General features: G+C 43.4%; 1 pseudogene; it reads right to left on the bottom strand.

The window, feature by feature from the left end:
- LOC115397996 (tight junction protein ZO-2-like) overlaps nucleotides 1-21,044 on the bottom strand; it is a 151,621-nt pseudogene that overhangs the window by 76,012 nt on the left and 54,565 nt on the right.

The raw sequence follows: 21,044 nt of genomic DNA, 5'->3' as shown, positions 1-21,044 counted from the left end.
ATTAGATCATGCTTTAGTTTTGTACTCTAACCGAAACTTTCTCAAAGTATTTCTTGATTCATTCATCTACTAAAATCACTTTGACCAAAGTCAAGTGCTGATCCAATGAAACATAGCTTAAGAATGCCAATCGAGAAACTGCCCAAAAAGGTGATTGCAAAGGTTCAAGGTTGCATACCTGTAGACAACCAACCAAGGGTAGCGAGCACTGCTACAAACCTTCAGAGAATGTTGTTTGTACTTACTATTATCTTTAAAACATGACATGAGGGTTACCAGACCCAACAATGGCTGCTAATGCTAAGGACAAATGTGTTGAGTTTCCAGTTTTGATCCATCATAAAAATTCCATAAACATGTCTTGGAAATCAATATCTATACCTCAGTAATACATTAGAGTGGAAGTTAGAGTGGTGCACAGTGCTGCACACCTTAGTCTTACATTGAACTAGGGTGTTCAGTCATCCAAAACAAGTTCAAATGCCACAACTGGAAGGTGTATAAATAGGCCAGAAGTTGATAAATGATGATTAAATAGGTGAATTACAGTATTTTCAGAAATGACCCAAGGCATGAAACACAGAAATCCCAAATGCTAAAACCCAAGGACGCCAGCTTAGAGAGTGTCTACAAAGTCTATTCTTAATTTGTGCAAAATCAAAAAGAGTGCCACAAAGCACATTTCATTTACTGATGAAAGGTAGCTGTTTCTTACCTTCGCTGGGTCTATTCTTCACCAAGAGAACGTTGACAGGTCTCTCCAGTTGCTCCACTTCTCTCTTGCGTTCAGGGGATGGGGAGTTTTCATTGAGCCGGCCCCTTGACCGATACCTCCTTGCTTTTCCCCCCTCTCCTTGTTCATACTTGTCCTCCACGTGGTAGTCTCCAGGGCTGCGTCCTCGACTCTGGTAACTTTGACGGGTGCCGCTGGAGTCTCGCTCTCGTCCACCTCGTCCCTCCGGCCTTGCTTTGTCAGGACTAGGTGAGGATCTGTCCTGGCTTCGCCCACGGCTCCTCCTTCTCAGGTTGTGGTCCCGCCCTCCTCTGGAGTCCGGGTCCAGGTACGCCTTGCTGTCAGAAGGGTGGTCCCTGCTTTCGTCACGGTACCAGTCGTTGTCGGCATCATAGTAATGGGTGGAAGGGCTGTAGTCATGGCTGGTATTGCTGGGGGAGGGGGGACGTTTCTGGGAGTGGGCCGCCACCTTACGGGCCCTCTTCACAGTCTGAAAATGGTCATCAAATAAAAACAATCACATTAAAAGATAAAACCAGAAGCAAAGAGATGACAGTGATAACATCATCTCAAAAACGCAATTTAGTTAATGATCCAAACAGCTGTTACTGTTCTTTGCAGAGCTCTACCACCTCTGTACTACAAGATATTATTGTTGGATGGAATTAAAACCATGCCAAAAACTGACAAACACACCGCACATGTTTTATGCTTGTTGATTTCCTTGAAAGACCCACTTCAATGAAAATCCTGTTTGTCATGTTGTTCACATGTTCATGCAGCATTGTTCTGATGCTACAGGACATATGTTGAGAAAATTATGCAACTCTGCACTTGTATAGCAAGACTATGCATTACCAATCAGACGAACCTCCAGCTATTTCTACTGAACTCAGCAAGATTATGCAGGCGCACTGATCCAGGCATCCTTGGGGAGCTTTTCTGGTGCCCCAGACTGTTTATATGCTTTGTTATTGCAGATTATTTATAGAAAATGAAGCACATATATTGTCAGTATACAATCATTTACTATTCAGAGTTTATGTAGCCTTTTTTCTGTTTCTGAAGCGCAGGGCAGTACCCGGGCATCTTTAGATACTTTCATCTTTGTCGGCAGACCTTCTCATCCCTCCCGACATCGATACACCAGGTTCTTACTCTCTGGGTGTCTTTGTAGACAGAACTACAGCCTGATGGCTTCAGAGCCACTTTTCAAAGTTAGCGTCCGTCATAGTTTGCTTGCTGTGGCGCTCTGGCGCATGCGTAGACTGGTGTGACCTGCACATACGCGCAACACAGTCACAAAATTTGGGCTGCGCACGGACGTCCACTGAGGGATCGGTGGACCCTTAGTGGACTGGAACTGATGACGATTTTCGTCACAAGGACCAACACGGAACACATAATCACACACGGACATTGGAAACATGAACCAGGCTTTAAACTGAAAGCTTCTTAATAATTCGTGGCACCTGAAACTGTAGTCGTAGAAGTTTGACCCCTCCCCGTCCCCTTTAACCCAGTCATGTCAGAGGCTTTGTTCATTTTGCTTTTTTTGGTTCATACATCTAACTATGATTTAATCTGGAATTATGATTGAAAATGATGTACCTTTGTTTTATTTACGCCACTGCATACCCCGCCATCATCATGCTGCTGTGAAACTACAGTGCTAGCCATCAGATCACGATGTCACCGAACTAAAACAACACAACGTACTTCCCCTCTTCCTGTCCTCCTCCTCCACTCCGGAGAGCGTTGCACAGGTTGCCAGTTTGAGAGAGTTTAAGTGAGACTGTTCAGGTGCACACACGACTGGCGTCACATGACTGGAATCTCATGCACGAGTCACGCATGCGTGCGCATGGTTGCCAGATCTGTCTCATTGTTTCCAGCCCAAGCACTTATTGTTGAAAAACGTACATACATTTCAGAAACGGACATTTCACAATACACAATACACTTTTCTGAAAAGGTTGTGAAAATCCAACCTGACCACCATTAAAATATTTGTTCATTTATTAAATAATTACGTAAAAAATCTGACTTTTATTTAGAAAATTGAAAATATTCTGAGCAACAAACCTGAAGGAGAGAGGATCCTGAATGAATATGCCTGGACAAAAAGCCTAACTGATTCCAGAAGACGTGATATGGTCAAGATACTGGTTGCACATATGACAAGTGAACATGGGTATGTTAATTAACCTACACATAGTAGTAAAATATCCCTCTTCTTTCAAGTTTAAAATGCATACAATATGTACATTTTATCTCAAAGTGATGTCTATGTATCTGTGTGCATGTCTAGGACGAGTGCTTCAAGGCACGTTAAAGAGGAACATGCAAGGGGCATCACTTCCTTGTTTCCATACTTGACTGATCCTAGGAGCAGCTTTGGCTATGTAAGGGAATCAAAACAAAGTCTAACTCATTTCTCCTTCTCCTCTGCTCTTTGGGCGTCTTAAACTCTAAAAAGTAAAAATACTCTGGTATTTGGTGGTTCAGTACAACTTCTGATTTTTTAATGTCCCCCTTCACTTTCCTAAAAAAGCCCAAAAAATAGCAGACCTCTAAACTTTTACTGAGCAAATCTTTCAGTGGGTATGTGTATTATAAGGGGAAAAACTGAAAATATATACAATCAGATCACCACAAACAAATGTCTTTTTTCTGAAAGGTATAATGGACGATGTTTTAGCCAATGAATGGCGTGATGCGAGTGTCAACTATTGGTCCTCCGACATGTCAATCACGCTGACTCCCCCCCGGAAGAGGATCCAGCCTTGGATAGGTGGTTATAGTAGTATGTGTTGCCGTAGCCTCATTAAGACGTTCAAATTTGAAAATTGTCTTTTTCCTCCTTGTCTCCCTACACCACATTTTTGAAAGTGAAACTGAAACCTAAGCTGAAACGGTTGAGGAGAAGTGCCTCTGACGACCCCCGGCCCCCCCTTGTTCTGCAGGTTTGTCCTCCTCTCAGCCTGGTTCTGCAGGTTTCTCCTCCTGTCAGCCTGGTTCTGCAGGTTTGTCCTCCTCTCAGCCTGGTTCTGCAGGGTTCTCCTCCTGTCAGCCTGGTTCTGCAGGTTTGTACTCCTCTGAGCCTGGTTCTGCAGGTTTGTCCTCCTCTCAGCCTGGTTCTGCAGGTTTGTCCTCCTCTCAGCCTGGTTCTGCAGGGTTCTCCTCCTCTCAGCCTGGTTCTGCAGGTTTCTCCTCCTGTCAGCCTGGTTCTGCAGGTTTGTCTTCCTCTCAGCCTGGTTCTGCAGGTTTCTCCTCCTCTCAGCCTGGTTCTGCAGGTGTCTTCCTTTTCAAAGGGAGTTTTTTCCTTTACACAGCGGCTTTTGCTTGCTCATGTGGATCTGTTGAGCTTTGTCTTTAAAAGTGTCTAGAAATGACTATGTTGTAATTAGTGCTATATAAATAATGCTGAACTGAGATTAACTGAATGCGATATAAAACAGAAAAATTGATTAAATATTTGTTGAAACAGTGAATGAAAATAAGGTGACTTGACTCGGACTTGACTGAAGCTGGATTTGCATCCAAATATTTCCCCAGTCCCAGACTAAAAACTGAAAGTCCTCTGTGAACCTGGGATTTTATCTGGAGTCACAGCATGCTCCTGTCCTAACCATCATTTAGTTTAAGCTTGTAATCTGGGCTATTTCATACCAGTCTTTCCCTCTTGTATCAAACGTGCTTGATATTATTTCAAGTCTTTGTACAATCTCAGTCTGAGACTGGGTGGTGACTCTAAACACCTTAGATGTGAGCAGGTGTGAGCTGACAGTTTTCCATGAGTTTTTTCCAATTTTTTTTCAAAGTCATCTGATGTATGGGTGGCATTCATCTTGCCTATGGCATGACGTGACTTGACTTGCCCAAGACCTGGGACTTACTTGAGACTTGAGGTTAAGGCTTGAGAATTACTTGAGACTGTGACCAGGCTCACACCGACAGAAATGTCAGTGTGTTGGTCTCCAGCACACCAACCTGAGCACAGGTTGACCACATGTTAGCACACTAATGGGAGCACACCTGCTCTGCTCTGCCTTGTATGTGTGGTTTTCACTTACTATTTTGGCCACTTTTCCACATTTCCGGAGAGACTGCACAGCAAAGGAGTGAGGCACATTGTCCATGGGGATGGCATTGACCTGAATGACACGATCGTTCTCACTAAACAGGAAAGAAACAAAAAGGTGAGGGGAAAACTAAAAGAAAGCAAACATGCAAATATGAAGCCAACAGCCATGACCTCACTGAAACTGTTAACCTAAATGAAGAAAGATTTTGCTGTGGAGGATGGAATATGTAAATGTATATACATGTATACATAGTTTGCGCTACTGCTTCGAGTATAAAGTGTTATGGTTTTTTGAGAGTGCCTTTATTTTGAAAGGCGAACCGGCCACCACCTCCGTCATTTACGTTTCCGGTGGCTAATGCTAAACTACTACACATGAGCTAGTGATGTTAAAAACAAAGGACGGTGTGCTTTTAAATGACCAGTTCCTCCATGAAAGGTTACTGGTCGGTTCTCTACAAAAGAGTCAACTGATATGTACACAATCTGTGAAGCAGCGCACCGTGCATGTATGAATGTCCATTCTCGTGGTAATGACAAAGAACAAATTCAGAAACACAATTTGAATTTATTGTACCTAAACATCTGTCAGCAGCTTCACCACTAAACTCTGTGAAAGACTTTTTCCACTGCGTGTCCTCATCATTCAGATGAAAAGAGCAGCTCAGTGTCCAACCATGTGGAGGGACTGGTGTGTATCAACAGCTGGAACAATGTAAAGGAGGAAGAGTTATCTATGTCTCAGCAGATTAGATTGTTGTTAAAGATTTAGATGTGTTCAGTTCTGAATTATTGACATTTCAGTGGAATACAGTCTGATGATTTTACAATGAATGTTCTGTATTGGTGTTGCCTTTTTGTTTTAATTTAATGAAGTTATTTCTGTAAATTCATATTATCAGATTAAATTGTTCAGTAATTATTGTTTTTTGCCATAACAGACAAACAGACTTAAGCATCTCAACTTTTAAATGTTGGATGGTTCAAATTCCACATTTTTGAGACCGTTTACAATTAAAATACATGGTCGAGTTAAGCTGAAAGATTTAGAATAAACCAGTTTTGTGCACTAAATTGGTGAGGCTTTGTGCTATGTACAAATTCACAAATTAAGAGATAAATCATGATTAACTACAGTCAGATGTACAATGAATAATTCAAACATTTTTAATCGATTGACAGCACTAATGTATACAGTTCTAATGTAGCTATAATAGAGTAGGAATACAAAACTCCATAGATATATGTAGATATAGAAGATATTTTTGTTTCATAGTTTACCAAGTGCTTAGCACACATAACAGGCCTTTCAGACCATCATCTTATCAGGCAAGGTTGTCAACCATTCCACCCACAGTTGGTCTGTTTCAGGATCTAAACCAGCCTGAGAGATTGCAAAGAAAACCTGTACGAACTCCAAAGCTAACGAAGAAGCTATCCCTAAAAATAAAAGTAGATGCTTTTCCAGTTGGTTTCACTATGAACTGAATCGTTAAATGCCCGGTCACACCGCCCGAACTTTGCCGGAGCGTTCCTTGAACGTTAGGGAGGAGGGCCGAACGCTCGTCATCGCGCACAAAATGGGAAAAAAAATCGAAAACACGGGCGTTGGCTTAGCGGTGCACCGCTGAAGCCAGCGTTGCTTTAGCGTTGGTTTTGCGGTAGACAGCGGCAGAGAGCGGTAGCGAGCGTTGGTATAGCGGCGTTCTGTGACTACGGAACTGAACGGACCGTTTTGATACAAGTTCTGATCGATTTTTGATAGAAGTGGATAGTTGAAGTTCATCATGCGACACGGACAAAAGAAGAGGAAGGCTGGAGAAGGAAAGGCAGCAGCCTCCAAGAAGATCACTCATTACTGAGCAGGCAGCTGAAGCAATGGAGTCAGTAAATAGATGTGGCCCACTGGTTGTGTCAAGACATATTTAACACTAGAACAGCCAGCATTCTTACACCCCCTCTAAAGGCTAAGTTTTGGAAACGAAAAACACACGGTTTGTGTACTTTGATGGAGGATATAATATTTTACCTGAATCTGTAACTGGCACATCTGGAGACGCTGCAGTGCTCCAACTGCCGTGTTCACTGTTGTGTTGAGATTTATTACATTAGTTTATTTATCTATTTTTTTTTTTTTACACCATTTTATGTTATTATTATTTAGTTGTAAACTGACAGCAGCCTACAGTAATTCTCTATACCTGGAGGTGACGCATACGTGAGCGCTTCATGCACCACTGAGGGTTCTGCGCTGGACTGTACAGCAGCTGGAGGTCGGTCGGGCATTTTTGGGGCAGCAGGATTACATTTTTTTCGCTGTTTGGCCCGCGGCTGTTCTGACTCTGATTCAGAACGTTCCTCCTCTTCACTCCAGTCAAGATCGCTGATGTCCGACACGTCTCCTCCATCCGATTCCCCCTCACTGACCTCCTGTATCACTGCTAAAGCTTCTTCCACCTTATATCTCTTTATGCCTGTTTTAATTGTCTTTTTCTTTTGGGATTTGGTTGATATTGTTGGCCGTCTGTCTGATTGTCTGCTGTCAGAGCTAGCTCCCTGTTCAGATGCGCATATGAACCAAAACAAATCAATAGCAGAAAAAAAAAAAAAAAGCCCCGCGAAGCGCGTCTTTTTCTATCTTTTGGAGGTATAAATGCTTTGTATGTGTGTCATTGTTAGAACCTTATTTGCTTCAGAAACCTTATTTGCTTCAGAAAAACATACAAGACACATATTTAGGAAAAGTCAAAGAATTAGAGGACAGGGGAATTATTTTAACAGATTTATTTGAATTATAAAAACCCAAACGGTCTGTCGGACCGTCTTGGCTGTTCTGGTGTTAACAACTGTGAAAACAATACTGTTTTATATATATTACTTCAATCTTTTTCATTTATTATTCCATTCCACCGTTCCAGCAACCCTGTGTCCGCTCGTAGAACGCTTACAACCGCTCCACCGACGTTTGTGCAACGTTTAATCGCCGCCCGGGCAACGCAGCAAAGCAGCGGTGGTCCAGCGTTCAAGATTTCTGCGTTGGCCTAGCGGACCCGAGCGTCCACGAACTTGCGTCTGGCGGTGCCAAACTTGGACTGGGCGTTGGTGGAGTGGGGGTGAACGTTGCCGGGGCGGAAAATTCAACGCTCCTCACCGCTCGGAATATTTTGTGCAGCTCAAAACTTTCGGAGCGGTAGGAGCGCCCCTCCGCTAACACCAGCGGTGGCCGAGCGTTTACGGCGTTGCTTTAACGGAGGCCAACTTCTGTTAAACGGTAGTGAACGGTTACGAGCGGTGATGAATTTTTTTCACCGCTCCAGGAACGCTCCAGCAAAGTTCGGGCGGTGTGACCGGGGCTTAAGATCGGAGTAGCAGATCTGACAGACAAGTTGCAGAAGTAGCATATCTGTCAATACTGATAGGAAAGTAGTATTAACATCAATGTCCATGCCCATGACCCCGACTGTGATGGACTGGATTTCCAATACCACCCACTAAATAGAAACTGCCAATCATCTGTTAGTTTTGTTTTTGTTTTTTTGAAAACGTGAAAAGACAGCTCAATTTAAGGAGATTCCGCTATATTTTGTAGAAGAAAGCAAATTAAAGAAATGTCATAATGCTGAAATTGAGTTATTTATGGGGGTTATCCTGGCCATCACATGAGAGACTTACAAGAGTAACCCATCAGCTGGGCCTCCCTGCAGCACGTCTGACACAATGATTGACGTCTCGCCACTCTCCACGTTGGGGTTATCACGACCGCCTGACACAGCGATGCCAAAGCCCATCTTGGAATCCTGCAGGAAGGAAGATCGACAGTCAACACTGTGCCAGAGTAAAAGAGGTGTCAGAGTTCATGCTTTTTCTTCTCTATGCTGTATTCAAACTGTTTCTGGCTTCAGGCTCCTCAGGCGTCCCACCAGAGAGTACCACGCCCTACTGGGAGGGTGGCAGAAGAAGAGGAGGGACACCAGGCTTCAGGCCCCAACACATGCAGCCAGGCCAAGACGAGCAGCTCCCAAGGCCCCCACCCACCCAGATGACCCCACATGCCAGCCCAGTCACACTGACCTCTTCCGCACTGCAGAAACAACACCAATCCCCACGCACAGCCAGCAGTGTGCAGGGACCACCTGCAAACCCCAAGACCACTACAACACAAAAGACCACACAAAAATATCAAATACCACCACCAGCATCCACCACACTGCTACCGAAGTCACAAAAACCTCCACCCACCCCCCTCCAGCCTCACACAGAAAGGCCCCCACCGCTCAAATGGATCCCCACAAGCAACAAAACCCAACAACCCCAGCCCAATGCACTGCACACACCAATGAAAGGCCAATCAACCACTAAAGCCCCTTTTTGACCAAATTGGTTCCCGAACCAAATCGGGACGGGCCCCCAACGTTGAACTGGTTTTTGTGTTTGGACCAACCGCGGTCCCGGCTCTGGCTCCCAAATGCGTTCAACACTATTGTTTTCAATCGGATTAAAAACAACCATGTAAACTGGACCAATGTCACACTTGATTAAGGAGGGCAGGGCATTAAGAAGGGCCATAAACAGCTTCTATAACAGTGTTCCCCAATAGGCGGCCCGCCGAACCGTCCAACCCGGCCAAAACACGTACGCACGCATTACCCCGGGCTCTCGAGCGGACACACGCACCCCGAATTGATGGTTCTCCCCCCCGGTCTGCGGGTGCGTTCCTCCGTTGCCGCCACCCAACCCTCCCCCGATCTGCGGATGCGTGCCGCGGCTGCTGCCGTTGTCCCCCCCCCGCCCACACACACACACACACACACACACAAATCGTGCGAGCCCCAACCCATACAACTACAACATAACAAGTGATGAATCCAAAAGTACGTTTCAAAAAATGATCTTGTAGCAGGGCGACAAGTCAAAGACAACCATCTGAAGTCTTTCAGAGGACCTGTGTCTGAAACAATATGTGTAGATGCAAGACAAGGCGAGTTTGGGTTTCTCCTTTCCTTGACACTTTGTCAGTTAAAGGGTGAACGCCCTGGCTACACAGCAATCCCTTAGTGACTTTAGACAGCTAAATAAAAGAACTATGATCAAGCCTGGATTTTACACACAAACACATCACAATGCTCCCATAATCAAACAACTTGCTACAAAGAGCTAATGGAGAAAGTGGGTGGGGTCATGAAGGAAAACAAAACATTTGTTGTGGAGATTGAAACAGGAAGCATGTGCAACAACGTGATCTTCTCTGGCAATGCTGAACACAGTGCAGACAACCCCCAATCACTACTGAAGGAATTGATGAAAACCCAGTTCAAACTGCCCTCTGACATTAGTTTTCACCATGTCCTGTGGCTCGGTCCCTGCTCGAGTAAATCACCCCCACTGAGCATCGTAAAACTGGAACATGACTCCCACAGTGAACTGATCAACGGCAAAGGAAAGCTCATCTTGGGAGAGGCCAAAAACAGTGCTGACACAACACAATATTATTCCTACATGTTCAATTTAAATTTACAAATTATAAAAACATCCCCCTGCTGGTGGTCGTTGCTCTGCCTGGGTTTCACTGTACATCTCAGCATGAGCAGTGGAGGTGAAGTGCTGTGGTGTGTGCTGATATCCATCCATCCATCCATCTTCCACCGCTTATCCGGGACCGGGCCGCGGGGGCAGCAGTCTAAGCAGAGATGCCCAGACTTCCCTGTTCCCAGACACTTCCTCCAGCTCATCTGGTGATATACAGTTCCTCAAATATATCCTCCCATGTGGCCATGGGCAACATGTGATGGGTGCTGCTGCTGCTGCTGGCTCATCATTCTGCCGAGAAGGGCCCTCCCCAATGCCCTGCCGTCCTTAATAAAACGTGTCATGTAGCAAGTCTTTCGTTGTTGGGCCTTTCAGATGCCTCCAGGCTATTCACCATTCCTCTCTTTAGTCAGGAGAGACTGAAAATAAAGATCAAAACTAAACTGTACTTTGCTATAAGCAAGAACAACACACACACACACACACACACACACACACACACACACACACACACAGAACCAACCAAGCATTGAGAAAGAGAGAGAGAGAAAGAGAGAGGGAGAGAGGGGGAGAGAGAGAGGGAGAGAGAGAGGGAGAGAGAGAGAGTGAGAGAGAGAGATAGAGAGAGAGTGAGAGAGAGAGACAGAGAGAGAGAGAGAGAGAAAGAGAGTGAGGGAGGGAGAGAGAGGGAGAGTGAGAGAGTGAGAGAGAGAGAGTGAGGAAAAGTGATGGTGGACGGATAAAGAAGCGCTGCGTGGACTTTACTTCACAGCTTCAGATAAAGACACTTCATCATGTAATGTGTGCAGGAAGGTAATTCGCTGCTGTGGTGACACCACCAATCTGCACAAACATTTAAAAGCAGCATAAACGGTGGGAGGAGGAGGGAGATCCCCGATTGACCAGACCCCGACACAGACAGAGGTCTCTGCCTGAGGTTTTCAACAGAAGCCTCCAGAACATCCAGGGAGTGTTTTAGAGAAGCCAAGTTAAGATTTTGGTATTTCCAGCATAATTTGACGTTGCTTTTCAATTGGTGGTCAAAGATGTCATTTTCGCAGTGATTAAACTATTTTCATATATTTAGTCAGTTGAAATAAAACCTGATTGTGTTAATGGAACTAAAAATATATATACACATAAAAAATATATCAAAGGTGGTGGTGAATGACAGCCAGCTATAGTTTACAGTATATTTACACTGATGACTGGAGTTGTTTCATGTGGTTCAGCATGTGACTCTGAACCAGATGCTGTGTCTTGACACAGCTTGTGTGTTTTTAAAGTTTTGTTTATCGTGTTATTGCTGTGCATTTTCAAGTATTTTTTTTAAATGTATTTATTTACTGTAGTATAACTGTTCACAATATCCAGGGGCAAAAAGGGACCTCAGGGCATAAGCTCATTGACAAAAGAGCAAAGAGCCAATAGTATTTTGCACCTTATTTGCAATAATGACTTTTTTTATAAATACCTATGGGTAATGGTACTTTTTGTTGGACTGCTTATACAGTAACAGCAACAGTAACTCAAATAATCACTCTTCACAACCAAGGACTGCAGAAGAGCATCTCTGAACGCATGGCACGTGAAACCTTGAGGCAGACGGGCTCCAGCAGCAGAAGACCACACCGGGGGCCACTCCTGTCAGCTAAGACCAGGAACCTGACGCTACAATTCACACAGACTCACTGAAATTGGACAATAGAAGATTGGAAAAACGTTGCCTGGTCAGATGAGTCTGGATTTCTGCTGGGCATCCGGACGGTAGGGTCAGAATTTGGCGTCATGGATCCATCCTGCCTCGTATCAATGGTTCAGGCTGCTGGTGGTGGTGTAATGGTGTGGGGGTATTTTCCTGGCACTCTTTAGGCCTCTTAGCACCAACTGAGCATCTGTGCAACGCCACAGCCGACCTGATTATTGTTGCTGACCATGTCCGTCCCTTTATGACCACAGTGGACCGTCTTCTGATGGTTACTTCCAGCAGGAGAACACGCCGTCATAAAGCTCCAATCCTCTCAGACGGGTTTCTTGAACATGACAATGAGTTCACTGTACTCAAATGGCCTCCACAGTCACCAGATCTCCATCTAATAGAGCACCTTTGGGATGTGGTGGAAATGGAGATTGGCATCATGGATGTGCAGCTGAAAAATCTGCAGCAACTGATGCTGCATGTCAATATGGACCAAACTCTCTGAGGAATGTTTCCAGAAACTTGTTGCGTCTATGCCACCAAGGATTAAGACAGTTCTGAAGGCAAAACGGGGTCCAACCCAGTACTAGCAAGGTGTACCTAATAAAGTGGCCGGTGAGTGTATACAAGTTGAAAGTGACCTGTAACAACATCGATGTCATAAGAAAATGAAAAGTATTTCTTCTCTGAATATTTCAAAAATGTGTTTGACTCCTTCTCTGTAATAGGTAGCATAAGAAACTTTACTTTATTTACAGAAATTAGTGTTCTGAATTAATCTTATAAACACCAATAGCTCTCTGGAACATTCAATGTTCGAAAGTAGCTCAGACAATAAAAAGTTGGAGACTCCTGTGTTAGAGACTGTGAATAGATCAGTCTCCCTCCTGTCTGAAAAGGGCCAGTGACAAACTTCTGGGCCATGACAGCAAATAAGGTCAGGTGGATGCACTCTGAATGTTAATGTAACAAACTGAACCAAGTGTGATTTTCAAAATTAAGACATTATTTACACTGCTTTTTGGGGAGTGTTCAGTGCGATCAGAGCACGGGTCCGCAGTCTGTCTCAGAGAGAATCTTAGGAGGAGGCAGATTGAAAACAAACTCACCCGCTGCAGTGTGACGGCGTACTGCTCCCAGATCATCTCTTCCAACCCTGAGCTCTGAAAGCAAACACACAAGACAATGATTGCTTCAACAGTCGCAGTAGATTTCACTAGAGTGAAGTAATGCACCACTTTTCAAAATTGTACTGCGACGTCAAATAACATCGACACCCAAAAGGAGATGTTGCTGCATATACTTTTGGATCAATCCGAAAAAAAAATTGGATCCCAAAATAAAGTGTAGGAGGATAAATTATGATGTCAAAGCAAAGCCTTATATGTTTTCCAGTTCTCAAAAAAAAACAGCTACATACAAGATAATACATACAAGATGGCGCTGGTGAGGTTGGCTCCAGTGTTTTGTCTGGATATATTTTTCTTATGATTTTTGTGATCTTTGAACTGTTAACTGTGCTTACACTGTCTGGATTAACCTACAACAGGGACCACTTTTTCAAATTGGCTGACTGAGAGCTCTTACTTACAGATTTAGAGCTCTTACTTAGAGCTGTGGTTTTCGACTGAGCTGATTCCTGTCCTGCAGCGCTGCAGCAATAATGACAACAATGGACGTTCTAGGGGTTATCGGGCCAAGCCTCTTTCTCTGTTCAGGTAGTCAGACCACGCCACCATTCTGCCAATCTCAATATTACAGACAAAGGCTAAAGCTGGCCCGGGCAGAAGTACGCAAAAACGGCGGTGAAATGGTGGACAGAATGTTCAGAGGCTGGAGAACACACTGCAGTGCACGCACTGGACGATGTTCCAGCAGAGGTTGAACAATGACATCAGTGTGACAGAGGTGGTTGTGGGATTTTTTTGGAAGTTACAGGATGATACTGTCCCCAAGTCCACCATCAGAATATTATCCAATCAGAAACCATGAGTGAACAAATCAATCCACGATGCTCTCAAGTCCCACTTTGCTGCTTATAAGCCCATGCTCTGTACTGTGAACATGGAGGACTTTAAAGCCACGTCTTGCAGGGTGATGAGAGCGGTGAAGGAAGCTGAGCGTCGCTCTGGGGAGAAACTGCAGCTGCAGCTCCAACAGTCAAACCCCAGAGAACCGGGGGGGACACAGCACCCATGTCCAACGGCCATGTCCATCCACACCTGATGCCGGTGAACTTCATCACTTTTATGATCGAATTTGAGAAAAAAAAATACATCAATTCAGATCACGGTTTTCAAAGGGAGTCATGATTAGAAGTGAAAGAACAAAAAAAAAAAAAAAAAAAGCCAAAGCCGCGCACATACATAGCATGACATGAGACAACTGTTTCAGTTCAGCAGATCATCGGTCGCAGCTACATCAACAGCGCAACACGTCATCACCACTTCATAATCAGCTTTAGTAATAAAGAAATCCTTTCCTTTTAGCTCATAAACACAGCATAGTTATTTGTGTCAGGACTTTGAAGAGACTGAGCCAGAAACAATGAACCACATGAGCTTGGAAGATGTGATATCTATATATCTCTCTACAGTTTGACCAGGTCATCAATATGCCTGCAAGGCATTTTGAAGAGGCAGGCCTGGATATTGTAATCTTAAAAGGTCCACGACATTCTCAATATTGTATTTCCATTTTATTTTTGAAGTACATGATAAGTTGGCAACTGGAACAAAAAGACGAGTATGGACGAGTTCAGAAGACACGGCATTGGCAGAGTGCTACTGCTGGACCAAACCCAGTGAAAGGGGGTACATGCAGAGAATGTGGGACGAACGGTCCAAAAAGAAAGACCTACACAGCAAAATTTAACTTAAAATTAATCAAATATGTAGCGCGCGCGCACACACACACACACACACACACACACCACTTCAGACAAAGTGTAATAGAGGTATTGAGAGGGATATGCAGTGATGCATAATGCAAAGGAAGACTTCGGCATGGTGGACATGAGTCAATAGCAGCAGTCCTGTCTGTTGTCTTGTAGTTTGAATTGGGCCAACACATGTTTGGCCTCATCACCTTCCACCTAACCACTCTCATACAAGCCCTAAATAAATTATGTGTTGAGCTGTGATGAGGCTAATTCAACTCGGCAGCTCTGCTGAGCCTCATCTGCGGCCAACCAGAAGAAAGAGAAGGAATAAGTGCCATAAAACACACACACACACACACACACACACACACACACACACACACACACACATATATTGTACATATAAATTTTAAATATAATGACACCCTTAACTAAGATACTCTGTTGTGATTGCATTGAGTTGTGATACAGCACAGGAGTGTACATACATATCCTGTGGATTTACATTCTGTTCATATGAAATCCACACATTTTGCCAATACTCTAAAGTAGGGCTGGGCGATATAGCCAAAAAATTAAATCTCTATTTTTTTCCTGAAATCCGATTAACGATTTTAATCAATTTTTTTCTGTGTAAAGAAACACAATTACACATTTTTCAAAAAATAGGATGTTTTATTGAATGCCAAAATGTCCGCATTTAACTGTGTAGGCAATATAGTTATTACTGAAGTAATTTTAACAAGAACACTTGCATGGGCACTGAAGTGAAATAAATAAATAAAAGGAAAACTGGAGAAAAAACAATTATATAAAAAAAATCCCACATAGATCACATTTAAATGTGTTCAAATCCCACACAGATCAAAGTTAAGGACCAACAAAACACGCAATTTAAGTTTCATTTTCACTTTTATCATATCATATTTGCGCTCTTTATTTATTTTGTGCCTTATATCAGCCTTTTCCTTTTTATTTTTCTGATAATTCGGCCGAGTCCATCATGGCAGAAGATGAGGAACGGACCGTGTTTCACCGTTAAAAGCGCCGCGGTGTGGGACTCTCGTGGCGCCGGGAGAGATCCGACCGGCGGCGGAGAGCGAGCGTTCTCTGTCCCCGGCTGCAGACTCTTCTAACTCTTCTCATCTGTAAGAGAATGTCGACTGCAGTCTGTGCTACAGCGCCAGTCCTCCTGGTGGCGACTGTGTGTATTACACACATCCGGTAAAAATGGCGGAGGGACAGAAAAAAATTAAACTCGATGTTGCGATTTAATATTTGTCCACATCGATTGAAAATATAAAATCGAATTAATTCGATATATCGCCCAGCCCTACTCTACAGTAATTTGACAATATATACAGTAGGTTTTCTAAAAATGTGCTTTGACACTTGTGAAAAAACGTAAAAACAACGTTGTTTTCAGTTGTTCTGCTACAGTGTGTAATGGTTGCATGTAGCGTTTGATTGTTGCAGGCCTTGAGCAGTTTTTTTGGTGCTTGAGTTCTGGAGTTCTGGAGTTTGAGTCATGAAAAAAGAAGGTGTGGTTTTATGTACAGTATGTGGCTTTAGTAAAGTGTGTTGTGTTTAGAGTTTTGAGAAAATGGAAGGAAGTTTTGAGCAATGTGTTTTAGGCGATTAAGAAATAAATCTGTACATATAGAAAAAAAACACTGCCTAGTTGTGTTTAAGGGTTTTAATGTTAAAGCTATAGTGCGTAACTTCGGTCGCCCTCTAGCGGAATTCTGCGTTCTTACAACAATAAAGCCGGCACTTCCACATGACGTACGCCCAGGTGTACCCGGTGCCCCCGGGGACACCTGGGCGTACATCATTTAATTTAAAGAATTTAAAGGCCGTAATTTAAAGAAATTTGTGAGACAGCTGCCACATTACAATGCAAACAGTTGGATGTTGTTTTGATATAACTGTTTACATATTTAACTAAATATTGAACTGACAGTTTTGTAGATTTTATTACCAAACAAATGAACATTTATTACCACATAAATACAAAATTAGACAAAATTCCCAGGTACCAGGCATTGGTTTTGGATCAGTTCAAATGTGAACGGAACTGATCCATAAACACCTCATTTAACCACATAATACTCCGATACTCTGACTTTCCAATAGATCAAATCCAAATACTTAATATGTGGAGGTCGTAAATAAATCACCATACCTTTTCATGTTTTCAAGGTGACGTGTTATCGCCTACAGCCTCTTCAGTTTCATTTAGTCATTAATGTGTGAGACTATCTATATTAGCATTTCATGCACAAAATATCAAAATGTGTTTCGTCTTTGCATTATATCAAAGATACTCAAATTATTTTTGAAGAAAAACATAAAAAAGAAGTAAAATAATTTAACAAACTACATGCATGACACGAGCACAAAGATATGGAGTAAACTATTTGAGCTGGACAAGCCAAAGTCCATTTCATACTGTCACTGTGTACCGCAAGATGGTGTAGTGAGACGCTCTGGGGATAAGTTATGCTCAGTGAAGCAGAACAAGAATAACAATGGGATGTGACCACTGGTGTGAAAGCCAGGCTGTGATGTACTGAGGACAGACTAGATGCTAGGCAGGTAGTCACTGATCTGTCATACAGTGGTTTTACCCAACAGAGCCAAAGATGAGCAGCTTCATCTCACACTTGAAGATAAAGTGACTAATTTCTTTGTTAGTGCAACTTATATATGACTCGTTTCCAGCAATGGGAGATCACAGAAAAGACACCACTGTGGTCCCAAAAATACAACGGAGCACGGCTCCAATGAGTCCACAGCATAAAAATGAAAATTGATCCCACAACTCCATAATACTTTTTAATTTCATTCATTAGCAAAATCTAAATAAACACAGTCCGTGGACTGAAACGAAAAGGGAAGAACACACCAGCTAAAAGTAACAAAACTGAGGACGAGTGGCCAACCATGCAAGGTCCAAAGTCAGGTGCAGCCTCATACCATCTGATCTTGATGGTATAAGCACGTGTCGGACAGAGCATTATCAGCAAAAGGAGTGCAATGAAAACGACGGGCCACACATCACTAATGCAACAAATACTGGGCAAATTTTAGCATGAACACAACTGTGAGAACTGCAATGAAGACACAAGTCGTCGCTGACATCCTACACTATACCGTAACAGTCAAATCCACTTTGAAAAACAGTCAGAGCAGTGTCAGGTCCATGTGTGTTTACTCTAAACTCTTGTTACCTCTGCCAGGAGGTTATGGAATCATGGCGGTTTGTTGATTTGTTTGTTAGCAACATTACGGAAAAGGTTATGGACGGATTGCAATGAAACTTTGTGGAAAGGTGGGTCTTGGGCTAACTTAGAATCCATTAAATTTTGGTGATGATGCAGATCACTGTCTTGATCCAGGAATTTTTTAAACGATTCTTTATCATTGAGAGATAGGGAGTCTTTCACATGGTTGGGCAGGCCCGCCGACAGGGGGCATGCGGCATGGCTTGGTGACTGATTTGACCTGTGGCCAAGGTCTGCGCTCTCTGAGTGCCAAATTCTAGTTTTAGGATCGAATGATATCAGGTGAACACGCAAACATTTTTTAAAGTATTTATATATATATATATGCTTTGTAATGTTTCTATGTATGATTTCTCATACATAGAAACATTACAGCATGATAATGTATTTGTGGTTCCATGTCACTGCTGTTGCTTGTCAGGCAGAACATCAATGTATTACAGTTAAGTCTATGCACTACACTATATTTTCAAGTACATCATTATCATATCAACATGCATAACATATAAAACACAAAAAGATTGGCTGCACTAAAGTCAAACACATTTACAAGCACTGTGCAGCCAGCATATACAGAATGACAGAGCTTTAAATGGAGAAGTGTATTGTACATTTAGTTTTGCATCACATCAGTTTCAGAATAATAACAATTGCCTTTGCATAACAGAGCCATGACGTCAATATGATTCAACCGCAATGTCTCAGAAAAGTGTCCTAATACACCCATTTTTTTTTCCATTTGCCACAGACACTTTGATGGCCATTCAAAGTCGTTGTCTATCACACTACCCTCAAAGTATAATAGTGACTCTATATTACTCCATAAAAATTTTCCTCTGCGTCTTTTGCCCATTTGATAACAGTCATAAAGCCTTACGTTAAGCAGCAGTATGAGCAGTTAGTATAGCATACACCCCATCCATAGTGATCCATCCACTCATTCAGCCATACCATTCCCACCAATTGGAGAAGACAGGAGTTCCCAGCAGGTGCATACAGGACCACCAGGCTGCCTTTCAGCTGTTCAGTGTCCAGGCCCCTCAGCTGGATCTGGGCCCCCTCACTGCCGCCACCGCCGCCTGCCCCTTCCCCAAAGCCACGTGAGGCTCCAACCTTTCCCGTCTTGGCATCCCTGTAATGATGCCAGCTGGGGGAGCTGGCACAGCAGCTGGTCGGAAGCCACTCCAGACTCATAGCTGAAAGCAGAGGACGCTGGCCAAGCTCTCCAGTGAGCAGAGCAGCAGGAAGTCACCCAGTTCCCTTTACCAAACCCCTCGATTAGCAAAGACCCCCTCAAGCATGGTCTGGTTCACACTGCACAGTTTAGACCGCATTGCAAAAATAAATAAAAAATCAGATTTCCCACGGGAGTGCTGGCTAAACCTTCCCCTCCCTCTGTAGCCTTCCCTCCAATCTGGATAAGCCTGTGCAGCAGCGGATTAGCTCAGCACTGGGAGGGAGGAGATACTAAAAATAACAGCAAACTCACAGCGCCACCTCCTCCTCCTCCTCTTGCTCCCAGCCAGTGAAGAGTCCTCAGTGCTCCCACCATGCTCCTCCACTTCCTGTGCAGGCCAGATGGCAGGTCGGAGCATTGTCTGGAGCTGCAGAGCTGCCTGGCAGAGGAGTGGGCAGGTCCTCCCTCCATCTCTCTGTCTGCCACTCTGCACAATCTTCTCATGCCTTTAAACTCCGGCTCACTGACTCTCCCATTGTCTCTCACTCTCACACGCTCATGCAATCACTCAGTATCACATACCTGTGAGGACTTTTGGCGAACAGCATTAACGTCCTTAATAATCAGGTAAGCTCTAGTTCAAGCTTCATCCCAGGCTGGCATCCTCAAAAACTGGGATCTTCTAATTAATCCTCAAGAAATCTTTGAGCAAGGGAAGAGGGGACGATGAAACTAGCTGATTGGCTGCAATGATGGAGTTGAAGGTGACAAGACAATGGGAGAGATGACAGCCAACATGTGGAGCAAGAGCTATATATAAAATTCTCAACATGAACAGAGATCGGACTGTTCCCGTGGAGGACAGTAAAAGTAACACCTAGGACCTGCTGTTGTACACCTTTATTACTATTTTCATCACAATAAAGAGGGGGTGGATGAGAGGTGGTCTGTAGTTGCAAAGTGTGAGTTTAAGATTAATTGATGTGGTGAGTTCATTCAAAGAAACCAGGAGAAGGATGGGAAAGATGGGCATGCGAGTCAATAAAAATAAATTAATCAATAAATGTCTCTTCCACCTGCATATCTGTGCTCACTATCAAAACTTGTATCTTGATTTTAGGTGTGTGTGTGTGTGTCATCTCTATGCTCCAACACACCTGAGTCAAACCCCTGATTCACAGTCAGGCTGCCACTGATCCTAAGAGGACACACTCATGACAAACGCAGTGTTAAGGGGGGATGCGTTGTCCCTCCATGGCCCATTGAAAAAAGGAAATAACCTGGTTGATAAACATTGCAGATTGGGTGATGTGTGTTTAATGTGTCCATAAGAATTACCAAAGAAACCCTGCTTGCTGCCTTTATATGTGAAGTGCAGGCTTGGAGAGTAAAAGATTATATGCATTAGTGCTATGCAAAGACTATTAAAACATGTAAATGTAATCCATCAGAATACAGAGAATAAATGTGAAATATAACAGTGTTTTAATTCAAAGAATTTATACTTTGAGATCCGAAAAGACCTACAGCAAACAAATCTACAGTGCGGCGCGGTGAGAGGTGAAACACCTGCAGAGCCTTGAACACACATTCATCACTTGATAATAAAGCAACATGGTTTTGACTTTACATCTGGAAACAGGCTCAACATCAC

The sequence above is a fragment of the Salarias fasciatus genome, chromosome 12 (genome assembly GCF_902148845.1).
Source record: "Salarias fasciatus chromosome 12, fSalaFa1.1, whole genome shotgun sequence".
Taxonomy (NCBI): Eukaryota; Metazoa; Chordata; class Actinopteri; order Blenniiformes; family Blenniidae; genus Salarias; species Salarias fasciatus.
The sequence above is the reverse complement of the archived record's forward strand: the minus strand, read 5'-3'. Positions and strand labels throughout refer to the sequence as shown.